The sequence below is a fragment of the Sus scrofa genome, chromosome 6 (assembly GCF_054392235.1).
Source record: "Sus scrofa isolate SSC_HxYL_T2T_F1_AM1 chromosome 6, Sscrofa_HxYL_maternal_Yorkshire_Landrace_v2.0, whole genome shotgun sequence".
Classification (NCBI taxonomy): Eukaryota; Metazoa; Chordata; class Mammalia; order Artiodactyla; family Suidae; genus Sus; species Sus scrofa.
The window spans coordinates 61,297,135-61,313,308 of NC_139388.1; positions in this window are offsets into that span (position 1 = coordinate 61,297,135).

Sequence of the window (16,174 nt, forward strand, 5' to 3'; positions counted from 1 at the left end):
TTCTGGTCATGGTAACTTCCTATCAAGTCAGCACAAGCATACCTGTTTTATTGCACTTTTCTTTTTCCCTTTTTTTTTTTTTTTATTTTTAGGACCGCTCCTGCAGCATATGGAGGTTCCCAGGCTAGGGCTTGAATCAGAGCTATAGCCACCTGCCTACGCCAGAGCCACAGCAACGTGGAATCCGAGCCGAGTCTTCGACCTACACCACAGCTCACGTCAGCGTCGGCTCCTTAACCCACTGGAGCGAGGTCAGGGATCGAACCCGCAACCTCATGGTTCCTAGTCGGATTCGCTGCTGCTGCGCCACGACAAGAACTCCCAGGTGGTGCATTTTTTAGAGGGAAGGTTCGAAGCGCGTGCTTGGCACCATATTTCCAACAGCATTTGGTCCGTTCATGTCTCTGTGTCACATTTTGGTAATTCTCTATATGTTTCAAACTTTATTATATTTGTCATGTTGTCTGTGGCCGATGATCTATTTTTTTTTTTTCTTCTTCTTCTTTTTTGGCCACCTTGAGGCATATGGAGCTCCCCGGCCAGAGATCAGAGCTGAGCCACAGTTGCAACCTAAGCTGCAGTTGCAGCAGCGCCGGATCCTTACCCCACGGTGCCAGGCTGGCCGCTGAACCCGCTGTTCCCATTGTGCCACAGCAGGAGCTCCTGTAACCTGTGGTCTTGGTGATACAATGCTGTTTTATTTGTTTGCTGCTTGGTGTTAAAGGGAAAGTTGCGTTTGTGCTGGAGGGCGCCCTGCTGGTGGGGGAGGTCGTGGATGGGTCTTTGTTGATGTTTTTCTTGGGGTGCAGGTGGTTGGTGTGGGCACTGTTAATGTTTTTCTCGGGGGCAGTGGGCACCGTTCTTCATGGGGCCGTTGACAGAACCAGGGCACGGGGCAGAATAACACGCGGGGCAGCTCATCTCGTCCCAGTTGTATTTCTGGGTGAGCTGCTGAGGGGAGGCTCCCCGATGCCACCCTTCAGGTAAAGCACCAAGTTCAGGGTGACGTCTCTGGGTATTTTAGCCAAAAGGTAAACCATCCTCCAGCTCTTTGCCCACCAAAATCACAGTCTGCTCAGGTAGGACCCCTCAGGGTCTTCGCAGCCTTCTGCCTCCTTAGAAAGAACAGCAACAATGTAGCTTTAATTTAATGAACAGGAGGGGGGTTTTGTTTTTTGGTGGGTTTTTTTTTTGAGGGGGGCAGGCAGGGCTTCATGCCCATGGCATGCAGAAGTTCCCAGGCCAGGGATCTAGCTCACACCACAGCAGTGACAGTGCCAGGTCCTTAACCCACTGAGTCACCAGGGAATTCCTAATGTACTTTTTAAGAGATGTAATGCCGGTGTTCCTATTGTGGTGCAGTGGAGACGAATCCAACTAGGAACCATGAGGTTGCAGGTTCCATCCCTGGCCTCCCTCAGTGGATTAAGGATTTGGTGTTGCCGTGAGCTGTGGTGGGAAGTCGCAGATGCAGCTTGGATCTGATGTCGCTGGTGTAGGCCGGCAGCTGTAGCTCCAATTGAACCCCTAGACTGAGAATCTTCATATGCTGTGGGCATGACCCTAAAACAAATAAACGAAAGACATTGCAAACTTTATAGTCTACAGAATGGTGTAAACATAACTTTCATGTGCACTGTGAACATAATTTCATGTCACCCACTTAACGCCATATTTAATTTATTGGGGTGCTCTGGAACCAAATTCCCAGTATTTGCAAAGCATGCCTACAGTTTTTTGTTTGTTTGGTTTGCTTTTTAGGGCCACACCTATGGCATATGGATTCTCCCAGGCTAGGGGTTGAATCGGAGCTGCACCTGCTGGCCTACACCACAGCCACAGCAATGCCAGATCCAAGCCATGTCTGCAGCCCACACCACAGCTCACGCAACATGAGAGCCGTAACCCACTGTGGGAGGCCAGGGATCGAACCCCATCCTCATGGATGCTAGTTGGGTTCGATACCACTCAGCCATGGTGGGAACCCCTAGCATGTCTACGGTTTTATTTCACAGGCCAGTATTACCAATGAATGAATATTTAAATAAGATGTAGGTACAGTGATCATGACATAATCCTACAAGAAAGGTGGAGTTGTATTTACTGAGGAAAGAATGGTCCCCATTATGAGGGATAAAAAAAGATACATTTCCAGAGTTTCCGTTGTGGCTCAGTGGTAATGGGTGCAGCCCTAAAGAGCCAAAAGAAAAAAAAAAAAAAAAGACCTTTTTTCCAGGAACAAATGTAAAGTGATACCAGCTTCTAAAATGATTGCACAATATTGCAGCTAGCTAAGATATTAAGCGAAAATATGAGAAAGAGATGAGAATTTTATTAGAGATAATACTTTTAAGGTTCAGATAAATGATTAGAAATATTATCAGTAAATTATTAATGGGGGATTACTAAGAGAAAACTATTATAAATAATGTAATAACTTTTTTTAAGACTCAAAAATTGAGTTCCCATTTGGAACAGTGGGTTAAGGATTAGGCATTTTCACTGCTGTGGCTCTGGTTATGGCTGAGTCTGATCCCTGACCCGGGAGCTTCTGCATGCTGCTATTATTGCCCTGTGGGGGGGGACCTCAAAAGACACATAAGGTTGCATCTAAATGCTTTGAAGAAATGTATATAAATAAATTGAGATAGATTTGTCTAGGGTAATACTGAATTTACAACAATGAACAAATTGAGATAATTTACATACTATTAAATTATTTCATTTAAAATATAGAGTTCAGTGGTTTGCAGTAGATTTACGAAATTTTTTTTGTTTGTTTGTTTGTTTTGCCTTTTCTAGGGCCGCTCCCTCGGCATACAGAGGTTCCCAGGCTAGGGGTCCAATCGGAGCTGTAGCCACCAGCCTAGCCAAAGCCACAGCAACGAGGGATCTGAGCCGCTTCTGCGACTTACATCACAGCTTATGGCAACGCCAGTTCCTTAACTGGCTGAGCAAGGCTAAGGATCGAACCCACGACCTCATGGTTCCTAGTCAGATTCGTTAACCACTGAGCCACAACAGGAACTCCAGATTTACAGAATTGTGACAGCATTCACACACAATCTACTTTTAGAATATTTCCGTCAGCCCCCCCCAAAATATTTTCAACCAGGAGTTCCCATCGTGGCCCAGTGGAAATGAATCCGACTAGGAACCATGTGGTTGTGGGTTTGATCCCTGGCCTCCCTCAGTGGGTTAAGGAGCCAGTGTTGCCATGAGCTGTGGGGTAGGTTGCAGATATGGCTTGGATTTTGCGTGGCTATGACTGTGGTGTAGACTGGCAGCTGTAGCTCTAATTCGACCCCTAGCCTGGGAACCTCCATATGCTGTGAGTGTGGCCCTAAAAAGACAAAAAAATAAAAAAGGGAAATTATTCTTACCATAGTCAGTGGATCATCAGTGTTCATCTAATTGATGTCTCCATTAAGTTCATCCAGTATCCCTTAGAGCAAAAGCCACATTTTTTTTTTTTTTTTTTGTCTTTTTGCCTTTTTCTAGGGCCACTCCCGTGGCATATGGAGATTTCCAGGCTAGGGGTCTAATCGGAGCCATAGCTGTTGGCCTACACCACAGCCACAGCAATTCGGGATCTGAGCCTCGTATGCGACCTACACCACAACTCACGGCAACGCCAGATCCTTAACCCAGTGAGCAAGGCCAGGGATCGAACCCGCAACCTCATGGTTCCTAGTCAGATTCTTTAACCACTGCACCACTGCAGGAACTCCCCAAAGCCACATTTTTAACCCATTTTCACAAAGATATTTTTTCCCACATAATTAGGCTATTATCTTACCTTGATTAGAGGGAGTTCCCTGGTGGTTAGCCAGTTAAGTATCTGCTGTTGTGACAGTTGTGGCTCCGGGTGCTGCTGTAGCTCGAGTTCCATCCCTGGCCTGGGGACTTCCGCAGCACAGGCTCAGCCAAACAGAAAAGAATCATGTGCCTGGAGGTTTTATGGAAACTCATCTTTTTTTTTTTTTTTTTTTTCCCTGGTCTTTTTAGGGCCGCACCTTCAGCATATAGAGATTCCCAGGCTAGGGGTCTAATTGGAGCTGTAGCCGCCGGCCTGCGCCAGAGCCACAGCAACACGGGATCCGAGCCACATCTGCAACCTACACCACAGCTCAGGACAATGCCAGATCCTTAACCCACTGAGCAAGGCCAGGGATCGAACCCGTGTCCTTAGAGATACTAGTAGATTCCTTAACTGCTGAGCCACAATGGGAACTCCCAATCTATCTGTTATATTGAAAATAATGTCAAGGCTCTTATGTCAGGAAAATCAGAATTAGAACCGTAGATACATTTAACATCAGATAAGATGCTCCACGGATAGAACATTAACAACCACCATCAGTGAGCATATTCCATAAATTATCTGAGCAGCAGTCAGGGACTGCTTGTTTACTGTGTGGTGTTTAGGGCCTGTAGTTATCTCCACACACTCAGCTCCTTTCTCAGGAATTATTCCTCCTGCCTCTGTGTCTTTGCTACTGGAATAGTTTCCACTCCAGAGAAACCCTCGTTTCTTCTGTTCCCCAACTCCGCATAAACCTCTTTCATATACAGACTCTGCCTCAGACTGAAATAGGCAAATACTCAACGTGGGTCCTTCCTGCTACTGGGACCATGGCTTAGTGTGACGTTAGAGAGTGGGACCATGGCTTAGTGTGACGTTAGAGAGTGGGACCATGGCTTAGTGTGATGTTAGAGAGTGGGACCATGGCTTAGTGTGACATTAGAGAGTTGGGTGGGAAGGAGACAGCCAGTCTCTGGGAAGTGTTTGTCATTCTGTCACACCCTCTCCTTGCACTGCAGCACTAATTCAGCTGCAGTGCAAGGGCAGTGCATGCTTGGTGATTTGAGAATGTTTCTGAAAAATTGTGTCCCCAGTTGCCAGTTCGCACAAACAATAAGTTCCTAATGAATGGCACCAGGATATGTTAGAGACCCTTCTTTTTCTGTGAACCCTGAAGGCAGACTGGGTCCTCGTGGAGGAAACAGGAAATACTGAAGTCTCACCCTTGCTTGTGATGTTGAAAATATTTTCTGGAGTTCCCACTGTGGCATAGCATGTTAAGGATCCAATGTAGGTCACAGCTGTGGCTCGGATTCCATCCCTAGCCCGGGGAACGTCTATATGTCATGGGTGTGGCCAAGATAATTTTTTTTCCATGGGTGCTTTTTCAAAAACGTCTCCTCTAGGAGTTCCCATTGTGGCTCAGTGGTAGTGAACTCAACTGGTATCCATAAAGACCAGAGTTCGATCCCTGGCCTCGCCCAGTGGGTTAAGAATCCGGTGTTGCCATGAGCTGTGATGTAGGTTGCAGACGGGGCTCGGGGCCCTTGTTGCTGTGGCTGTGGTGTAGGCTGGCAGTTGTAGCTCTGATTAGACCCCCAACCTGGGAACCTCCATATGCCTCGGGTGTGGCCCTAAAAAGATCAAAAAAGAAAAAAAAATTGTCCTTCTCTAGTGGCAGATTAAAAATGTTACCCCGTTCTGTTTTCATTTTCATTCAATTCAGAATACATTCTAATTTCTCATTTCTTCTTTTCCCCAGGATTAGTTACAGGTCAATCATCATTTTCCAAGTATTTGATTTTCAGGAGATTTTTCTGTTATTGATGTTTATTTTAATCCCACTGTGGTCATAGAAGTATTTTGTGTTCTTTTTTTTTTGGTTTGTTTTTTGTGGGGTTTTGTTGTTGTTTTGGCCACACCCATGGAATGTGTACATTCACTCCTAGGCCAGGGATGGAACCCACTCACCACAACAGTAATCAGAGCCGCCGCTGTGATAACGTTGGATCCTTAACCCACCTTGCCAAAGGGAACTCCCTCAGAAATAATTTGTATTACTTGTGTTTTTCAAATTTATGATGACTCGTTTGATGGCCAGGACTCTGGTTTATCTTGGGGAGGTACTGTGTGCTCTGTGAAGATGGTGCAAAAGCCTCTCACTGGGCGACTATTCTTGTAAACCCAAAACCCAAACCAAAAAACCTCAGTTGTCTTCTTCCTGCGGAAGGAATAATTCAGATCTTCCTGTGCTGCTTTCTTCTGTGTCTCCTTTATGCTCACACTACAGCCATGCTAACTCAGAGGAGTTTTGAGAATGTCGGTGACCGATGTGGGGGGGCTTTCCCCGATACAAGCAATTCCGGGCACCCCCAGCTGTGTGTCCTACAATTCAACTCAATTCTGGCCCCGTCTTCACAGAGATAGCATGAGATCCCACAAGACTTCCCACCCAGCACACTTCAGATGCCAGTGGCAAGTCCAGGGTTGGGTTGTGTCACCCTCCCCATTTGGAGCTTTCTGAACCAAACAGACTTGGGATTTGATGTGGCTTCTTCAGGTCGGCCTGATCAATTTCTTGCCCAACTCCTCTATCTCTGAAAAATGAGGGGTAGGGTTGAAAGTTCAAAGCTTCCAATCGTGGTCTTTTTTTGGGGGGGGAATCTTATGTCTTTTTAGGGCCACACCCTTGGCATATGGAGGTTCCCAGGCTGGGGTCCAATCGGAGCTGCAGCTGCCGGCCTACACCACAGCCACAGCAATGTGGGATCTGTACCATGTCTGGGACCCACACCACAGCTCACGGCAACGCCAGATCCTTAACCCACTGAGCAAGGCCAGGGATCAAACTGGCAACCTACCTCATGGTTCCTAGTTGGATTCGTTAACCACTGAGCCACAATGGGAATCCCTGGTCTTTTTTTTTTTTTTTAATTGAAGTATTGCTTTGCAATATTGTGTTAGAATTCAGTTACACTGAGTTATATATTGTATCTATTATAGATCATTCTTTTTTAGATCCTTTTCCGTTATACTTTAAGACATTGAATATCGTTCCCAGGGCTGTACGGTAGGACCTTGAGCTTGTTGACGATCAATTGTATGTACAGTAATATGCATCTGCTATTCCCAAACCCCTAATATATCCCTCCTGTCCTCTTTCCCTTTGGTAAGAATGAGAGGTTTTTTGTTTTTGTTTTGAAATCTTGTTTCAGTTGTTTTATTTTTAATTGTTTTTTTAGATTTTTTTTTTTTTTTTTTTTTTTTTTTGTCTTTTTGTCTTTTCTAGGGCTGCACCTGTGGCATATGGAGGTTCCCAGGCTAGGGGTCGAATCGGAGCTACAGCTGCTGGTCTACACCACAGCCACAGCAACGGGGGATCCGAGCCTCATCTGCGACCCACACCACAGCTCACGGCAACACTGGATCCTTAACCCACTGATCTTTCACCCAGGGATCGAACCCAAAACCTCATGGTTCCTAGTCGGATTTGTTAACCACAGAGCCACAACAGGAACTCCATGTGTTTTTAGAATTTTATAACATGCCAGTTTCCTGAATTTATTTTCTATGTCTTTGAGTCTGTGTCTGTTTTGTAACTAGGTTCATTTGTATCATTTTTAAGATTCCACATGTAAGTGATATCATATATTTGTCTTTCTCTTGCTGATTTACTTCACTTGATATGATAACCTCGAAGTCCATCCATATTGCCACAAATGGCAGTATTTCATTCTTTTTTATGGCTGAGTAGTATTCCACCGTATATATGTACCACATCTTCTTTATCCATTCATCTGTCCATGGACATTGAGGTTGCTTCCACCTCTTGGCTGTTGTAAGTAGTTCTGCAATGAATATTGGGGTGCATGTATCTCTTCGAATTAGAGTTTTCTCCCAGATATATATCCCCAGGAGTGGGACTGCTGGATCATATAGTAACTCTATTTTTAGTATTTGATGGTACCTCCACACTGTTCTCCATAGTGGCTGCAAGAATTTACATTTCTACCAACAGTTCAGGAGGGTTCCCTTTTATCTACTGTGGACTCGAATGCTGTTTTTATGTGGGAGCATTGCTGTGTAGACTGCGTACGTCTAGTATTTGGATATGAGGGCCGTGTCTTGCCCCATTGTTTGCTGTTGTCCCCTTTCATAGGGGACGTGATTGGTGGCATGGTGACCAGAAGCTGCACTGTATGTTGAGCAGGACATCCTCTTTGCTCTGTGGTTGTCACAGCCCTTTGGGGGGCTGTGCCTGCTTGGCAGCTGTTGGAGTAGAAGCCCCCACACCTGGTTCTGAGCTGCAGTAGGAAGAAGGCAGGACTGGAGCCTTGTTCCTGCCCAGGAGCTGCCCAAGGGTAAGTGTGCTCCCTGGCCTTGCTGGTCACTTGTGCACGCTCACGAAGTGTTGGCAATGTCCCTGGCCCCGCCGCCACCATGGGAATGGAGGCTGTTGGCCTGGATGTACATCGGGTGCCATGCTCACGAAGCCCAGGTGAAGATCCGCGGATCTCAGGCACCCGGACCCACCTAGTCGTGCACGTGGCCCCAACGCCAGGGCTCCGGAATCAACCCAAACTCTAGCCTCACCTCCACCTCCGTATGTGCACTGCTCACCTGGACCTGCCCCAGCCACCAGTACGCCTGTGATCCTCTGGGAGGTCCCGCAGGCGCTGAGGTTTTGAAGCCACCAGAGCGGTCAATCCGCCCTCGCCGTGGCGTCCTGTGGACAGGGATCAGATGTCAGCCCCCCAGTCCCGGAGCCCCCCAATGTGGGCTGGTCTTGCCGGATCCCAAGCTCCTGGAGGCGGAGCCTGGGCAGCTGCGAATACGCCCCTCCCTTCCCACCTGCCTTACCTAGGGGGCTGCTGTGGTGGAGAAGGATCCGCCCTATGCCCACCCCCATTTGTGGCCCAGACCACCCCCATTTGTGACTCCAGCGTCTTTGGGTTATCTCAGCGCAGCCAACCCCAGTCCTCCTTAGGTCTGTCCGCAGAAGCCTGAGTCTCAGCACCCAGCCCCTGCATGCACCACAGATGTCCAGCTCAGGTTGGGGTGCAGTGGGGTGGCCAGGACCCTCAATACCTGTCTCTGTTCCGCCTGCTGCAGTTTAGCTCTGAGCCTGGGATTTAGCTCTGAGCCTGGGAAGCTCCCTAATCTCCCAGCTGGTCTCCCAGCCAGTGAAACGGCTTCCCAAGGTGAGGGAACCTGATCCTATAGATTCCTTTTTTTTTTTTCCCCCTTTCATCTCCCTAGTTTATGTGATGATTTTTTCCTTGTTGTTGTTGTTTTTGTTTGTTTGTTTTTTGTTTTTTTTAGCAGTGCCAGAGGCATGCAGAAGTTTTCAGCCCTGGGACTGAACCCATTCCACCACCAGATTCTCAGCCACTAGGCCACCAGGAAACTCCCTCTTACAGCTTTGATTGTATGAAATCTTCTGCCAGCATTCAGCAGGTGTTCTGTGAGAATTGTTCCCCATGTAGATTTTTTTAATTACAAAAAATTTTTTTATAGTGCCTCACCTGCAGCACATGGAAGTTCCCAGGCTAGGGGTCAAAACAGAGCTACAGCTGCCAGCCTACACCACAGCCACACAGCAACGCTGGATCCAAGCCGCATCTGCGACCCATACCACAGCTTGCGGCAACTCTGGATCCTTAACCCACTGATTGAGGCCAGAGATCAAACCCACAACCTTGTGGTTGCTATGTGGAGTTCTCCACCCACTGAGCAGCTTCGGGAACTCAAGATGTGTTTTTTTGTTTGTTTGTTTAACTTTTTTTTTTTTGTCTTTGCCATTTCTTGGGCCACTTCTGCGGCATATGGAGGTTCCCAGGCTGGAGGTCTAGTCAGAGCTGTAGCTGCTGGCCTACACCAGAGCCACAGCAACTCGGAATCTGAGCCAAATCTGCAACCTACACCACAGCTCACCGCAACACCAGATCGTTAACCCACTGAGCAAGGCCAGGGACCAAACCCGAAACCTCATGGTTCCTAGTCGGATTCGTTAACCACTGAGCCACGACAGGAACTCCTCAAGATGTGTTTTTGATGTGTTTGTGGGAGGCAGTGAGATCCATGTCCTTCCAATCCACCACCTTTTTTTTTTTTTTTTTTTTTTTTTGTCTTTTGTCTTTTGTCTTTTTAGCACCGCAACCGAGGCACAGGGATGTTCCCAGGCTAGGGGTCCAATCGGAGCTGTAGCTGCCAGCCTGAGCCACAGCCACAGCAATGCTGGATCCGAGCTGTGTCTGCAACCTACACCACAGCTCATGGCAACACCGGATTGTTAACCCACTGAGCAAGGCCAGGGATCGAACCCACATCCTCATGGATCCTAGTCAGGTTCATTAACCCCTGAGCTGCAATGGGAACTCCCACTCTCCCATCTTGATCTCTTCACGTGGCTTAGGCCTTCTGAAAACCAAGCCCCCATTTAAGAGCCATCCTGGATCCCACCCATAGACCCACAATCAGCTCCATAGAACAAAGGATATTCCTGAGGCTCTTATCTTTTAGGAATTCACAGGGAATTAGAGCCTGTGTGAGAGACTAGGTCTGTGTGAAAGACAGGGCACTGGTTCAACTTCCAGCCCAGCCCAATGAGTTAAGGAGTCAGCATTTCCACAGCCTCAGGGTGGGCTGCAGCTGAGGCTCAGATTTGATCCCTGACCCAGGAAGCCAAAAAGAAAAACACCAAAACCAAAATAGAGTGGGTTTCAAAATAGAGTGAGCAAATAATATGACCAAGGATAAGGACATTTTATAATCATAAAGGGAGAAATTAAGAGTTCGCATCACGGTGCAGCGGAAATGAATCCGACTGCAGCCCAATCTGCTACAGGGACGATGCTGACCTTGCTGTACCACAGCAGGAATTCCTGTTTTTGTTTTTTTTTAGCTGCAACCTCGGCCTGTAGAAGTTCCTGGGCCAGGGATCTAACAATGGCAGTGACAACCCTGGATCCTTAACCTGAACTTCAAGACCTCTCTATTTTGAATAGTGTGGATGTGGTTACAGTTTTCCCTTGCTTTCTCCTTCTCTCTCTCTCTCTCTTTTTTCTCCCCTCTTTGTACGGCCATCCCGGTGGCATAATGTAGTTCCTGGGCTAGGGAGCTGTAACTGGAGCCTACTCTACAGCCACAGCATCATGGGATCTGAGCCGTGTCTGTGACCTATACCACGGTTCATGGCAATGCCAGATCCTTAACTCACTGATCAAAGCCGGGGATCCAACCCACATCCTTATGGATATTAGTCAGGTTTGTTACCGTGGAGCCACAATGGGAACACTTCATTTTTGTTTTTTATTTTTGGCTTTTTAGGTCTGCACCTGCAGCCTATGGACGTTCCCAGGCTAAGGGTCCAATTGGAGCTACAGCTGTCAGCCTACACCACAGCCACAGCAACATGGGATCCTAGATGCATCTGCAACCTACACACCAGCTCATGGCAACGTGAGATCCCTGACCCACCGAGCGAGGCCAGGGATGGAACCTGCATCCTCATGGATGCTAGTCGGGATTTGTCTCTGCCGCACCACAAAGGGAACACCTCTTTTTTTTTTTTTTAGGTTTTGTTTTGTTTTTCCTTTTTTGGCTGCCCTGTGGTATATGGAGTTTCCAGGCCAGGGAACTGAACCACATTTTCAGCCTGCACAACAGGGATCAAACCTGCATCCTGGCACTGCAGAAACACCTCCGATCCCATTGCACCATCCAGGGAGTTCCTCCATGCTTTTACTTGGTGTACTTTAATTTTTGGTGTGTATTTCACATGAGAAACAAATTGTTTTCTGTGTTTTAAAAAATCCATTTGAGGGGAGTTCCCTGGTGGCCCAGTGGTTAGGATTTGGTGCTTTCACTATTGCTGTTTGGGTTTGATCCCTGGTTTGGGGACTGAGATCCCACATTAAGTCACTGCACGCTACGGCCAAAAAAATAAAATAAAAAATATTAAAAATAAAAAAAGTTAATACTTGCTTTCAATTGGAATCTTTAGCCCAGATTTTATTTATTTATTTATTTATTTATTGCCTACACCACAGCCACGGAAATGCAGGATCCAAGCCACAGCTCATGGCAACACTGATCCTTAACCCACTGAGCAAGGCCAGGGATCAAACCTGTGTCCTCATGGATGGTAGATTCATTAAGCCCTGAGCCACGATGGGAACTCTTATTTATTTCCTAATTTTGGGCTCACCCAAGGCATGTGGAAGTTCCTGGACCAGGGATCAAACCTGTGCCACAGCAGCAACCCAAGCTGCTTCAATAATAAGATCCTTAACCAGCTGTGCCACAAGGGAACTCATAGCTCATTTTGTTTTAAAGAGATTATTATTATTATTTTTTGTCTTTTGTCCTTTTAGGGCCATGCCTGCAGCATATGGAGGTTCCCTGGCTGGGGGCTGAATCAGAACTGTAGGCACCAGCCTACACCAGAGCCACAGCAATGCCAGATCCGAGCCGCGTCTGCGACCTACACCACAGCTCACGGCAATGCTGGATCCTTAACCCACTGAGAAAGGCCAGGGATCGAACCTGAAACCTCATGGTTCCTAGTCGGATTCGCTGCTGCCGCGACGGGAACTCCCTAAAGAGATTATTATAGGAGTTCCCATTGTGGCTCAATGGCTCCTCCAACTTGCAATAGTGGGCAAATATATAGAAAAAAAATTAGGCCAAAAAAAAAAGGAGTTCCCTGATAGCCTAGCAGTTAAGGAGTTGGCATTGTCACTGTTGTGGCTCAGGTTCGATCCCTGGCCAGAGACCTTCCGCATGCTGAGAGTGTGACCAAAAAAAAAAAAAAGTAGGCACAGCACTGAGGAACATTATAAACCAAGGGCAGGTGGTGGCACCCTGGTGTTGAGGGGCAAACATTTGGTCTTTCAAAAGATTTGTAATTAAAAGGGAAAATCATGGAAATATCTTCACTCATTGATGTACCGGGAAGTCATTCTGGCTTATACATGGTTCACATGAAACTTTACTAACCAGTGTAGCCTGTTTTGTGGCGTATGAAACATAAGTTGCCCATTTGCTTTGATCATTGAGTAAGGGAATGCACTTAAAATTTAAAATGGGAGTTCCGGGAGTTCCCGTCGTGGCACAGTGGTAAACGAATGCGACTAGGAACCATGAGGTTGCGGGTTTGGTCCCTGGCCTTGCTCAGTGGGTTAACGATCCGGCGTTGCCGTGAGCTGTGGTGTAGGTTGCAGACGCGGCTCGGATCCCGCGTTGCTGTGGCTCTGGCGTAGGCTGGTGGCTACAGCTCCGATTCGACCCCTGGCCTGGGAACCTCCATATGCCGCGGGAGCGGCCCAAGAAATAGCAACAACAACAAAGACAAAAAAATAAAATAAAATAAAATGGGAGTTCCGGTCTGGCACAGCGGAAACGCATCCGACTAGGAACCATGAGGTTGTGGGTTTGATCCCTGGCCCCCCTCAGTGGGTTAAGGATCCAGCATTGCCTTGAGCTGTGGTGTAGGTCACAGACACAGCTCGGATCCCGCATTGCTGTGGTTGTGGTGTAGGCCGGCAGTCGTAGCTTCAATTGGACCCCCCTAGCCTGGGAACCTCCATATGCCACCTGTGAGGCCCTAAAAAGACTAAATAAATAAATAAAAATAATATTAAATAAAATTAAAAATGGAGTTCCACTGTGGCGCAGTGGGTTAAGTATCCCAACTGCACAGCGGCTTCAATCCCGACCCGGGTTTAGAATCTGGCATTGCCATGGCTTTGGCGTAGGTCACAGCTATTGCTCAGATTCAGTTCCTCGTCCGGGGAACTTACATATGCTGAGGGTGTGTGGCCATAAAATTAAAAGGATATTTTAAATCGAGTAGCTATGGTGTGGCAGGGATCTCTTAGCTTCCTGGTCACTGAAAAAGCCACTGAGGCACTTTCAACACCTTTGGAGCTTAGCATAGAGACGCGGGTCCCACTGCTCGCTCCGCCCTCCCGCGCTCCCTGCGCAGCTCCGAGGAACCTCCACGCCCCGCCCCTCGAAGTATCGCTCCGCCCAGGCCCCACCCCGGGCACCGCCCACTCACGCTGCGCAGGCGCAGTTCTCTACCGGAGGCGGAAGGTGTGGGGCAGAGGTCACACCGGGGCGTGTAAGTTTCTTTCTATTGTAAGTCTGTGCTTCTCCGTCTGTTTACTCCTCAGCAGGATTTCCGTGTGACTACTGACTCTAAAATCCCCATACCCGGAGTTCCCGTCGTGGCGGAGGGGTTAACGAATCCGACTAGGAACCATGAGGTTGCGGGTTCAGTCCCTGCCCTTGCTCAGTGGGTTAACGATCCGGCGTTGCCATGAGCTGTGGTGTAGGTTGCAGACGCGGCTCGGATCCCGCGTTGCTGTGGCTCTGGCGCAGGCTAGTGGCTACAGCTCCTATTCGACCCCTAGCCTGGGAACCTCCGTATGCCACGGGAGCGGCCCAAGAAATAGCAAAAAAGACAAAAAAAAAAAAAAAAAAAAAAAAAATCCCCATACCGAGGAGCTCCCCCTGTGGTGCAGCGGGTTAAGGATCCGGTGTTGACTCTGTAGCGGCTCGGGTTTGACCCCCAGCACCGCCCAGTGGGTTAAGGATGCGGGGTTGCCGCGGCTTCCCTGGCTCGGGAAAAAAATAAATTACGATAACCCCCGTACCAGCTCTCCGCCTCAAATAAATCCAAGCATTCCCTTTTGTGTTTAAAATTGCTCTTAGGCGGGTCCCTGCCCTTGGCTTTAATGCGTTGGGTCCATGTAGAGGCCGCCTTTTGGACATTTTCCTGCTTAAAACTGCTCCCTGGCCCATGTAGTCCTCTGGGCGAAGAGAACCTGCGCCCCCACCTCGACCCGGGAGGCAGCTCCAGCCGCCTGGCTCCCTGGAGAGGCCTCGTCCTCGCCTTGGTCCTGGGATTCTGGAGCCCGCCCTCTCTTGAGACACCATCCCTGCAGCCCCTCTGTCCTCGCGGCTCCGCAGGCCACCCCTCACCTTCCCTACACCTCGTGTAGGGGGAGGTGACCTGGGCCAGATGTATGACACCCAGCGTTCTGTCCCACATTCCCACCTCGCTGGAAAATGGCCAACGGAACATAGTGCTGGAGAGAACGAGAAGAACTGATAATGAGAGCAAAGGAAGGAAGAGAGCAGGAAGCATAGCCACCTGGGGTGCCAAAGAGTGAGGAGGGAGGAAGTGTAACTGGGATAGAAGGGGTGTAACCCGAAAGGCAAAAGGGGACTAGAGAGGGAGGTAGGAAAAGGCAGACACATAGGGACATTTCGGACAATCAGAAAGGTTGGGAGCAAGAGCAACTAGAGGAGAAACGTTGCAGAGTGAGGCAGGACAGGTGTGAAGGAAGAAATAGGGCAGAAATAGCAGGCGAGCAGAGAGGAACAAAAAGAGACAGAAGTAGGGAGATAAACAGAATGAAATGGAAACACATTGTAATGCAGGTGGATTGCAGAGTAATGCAAGATGGATCCAGGTAGGTGGTGTGTTGTTTGGATATGGATGATCAATATTAAACTGTGATACTTGTGATTTCCTTGATGGCCTAGAGCTTGAGGATTTGGCATTGTTACTGTGGTGGCTCTGGTTAGATCCCTGGCCTGGGGACTTGCGCACGCCACAGGCGCAGCCAAAAACAAAAACAAAACCCATAAGATCACCTGTCCCATTCATTTCTCATTGTGTTGGAAGTTTGGCCAGGGCAATTTCAACTGGCATGGGAATTGGAAAGACAGACATAACACTATGCTTGAAGATGATGCATACGTGATGAATCAAACATCTGGAAACACAAAAGATAGAAAACCTACAACAAATAAACCAGGGAGATCATAGAATATAAATATTTAAAAAACAGCGTTTGTAGGTACAAAACCCAATCATTTACAAGTTACAGTGCAGAGAACTATAATTAGAAAAGCATAACCTGAAATGAAATAAACCAATTGTGAGTAAATCTAATAAAAACTTGTAAAACTTATGTGAGAAAAACTATAAACATTCCTGAAATATATGCAATATGTATAAACAAATGGAAAACCACATCATATCCTGGGTAAAAAAACCCTCAACATTATGATGAGGTCAGTTTTCAAAGCTAATTTATAAACTTAATCTGTTCCTGATATAGGCACTCAATTTTGTGTGTGTTTTGTTGTTGTTTGGTTGTGCCTAAGGCACGTGGAATTTCCTGGGCTCGGGATGGAACCAAGCGCCACAGCAGCGGTTCCGGCCACAGCGGTGACAATGCCACTGCTTAACCCACTGTGCCACAAGGGAACTCCGACACTCAGTTTCTGAAGCCTGCAATGTTACAGAAAAATCATACAGAATAAAGAAAAAGAACAGCCACAAGAGAAGAG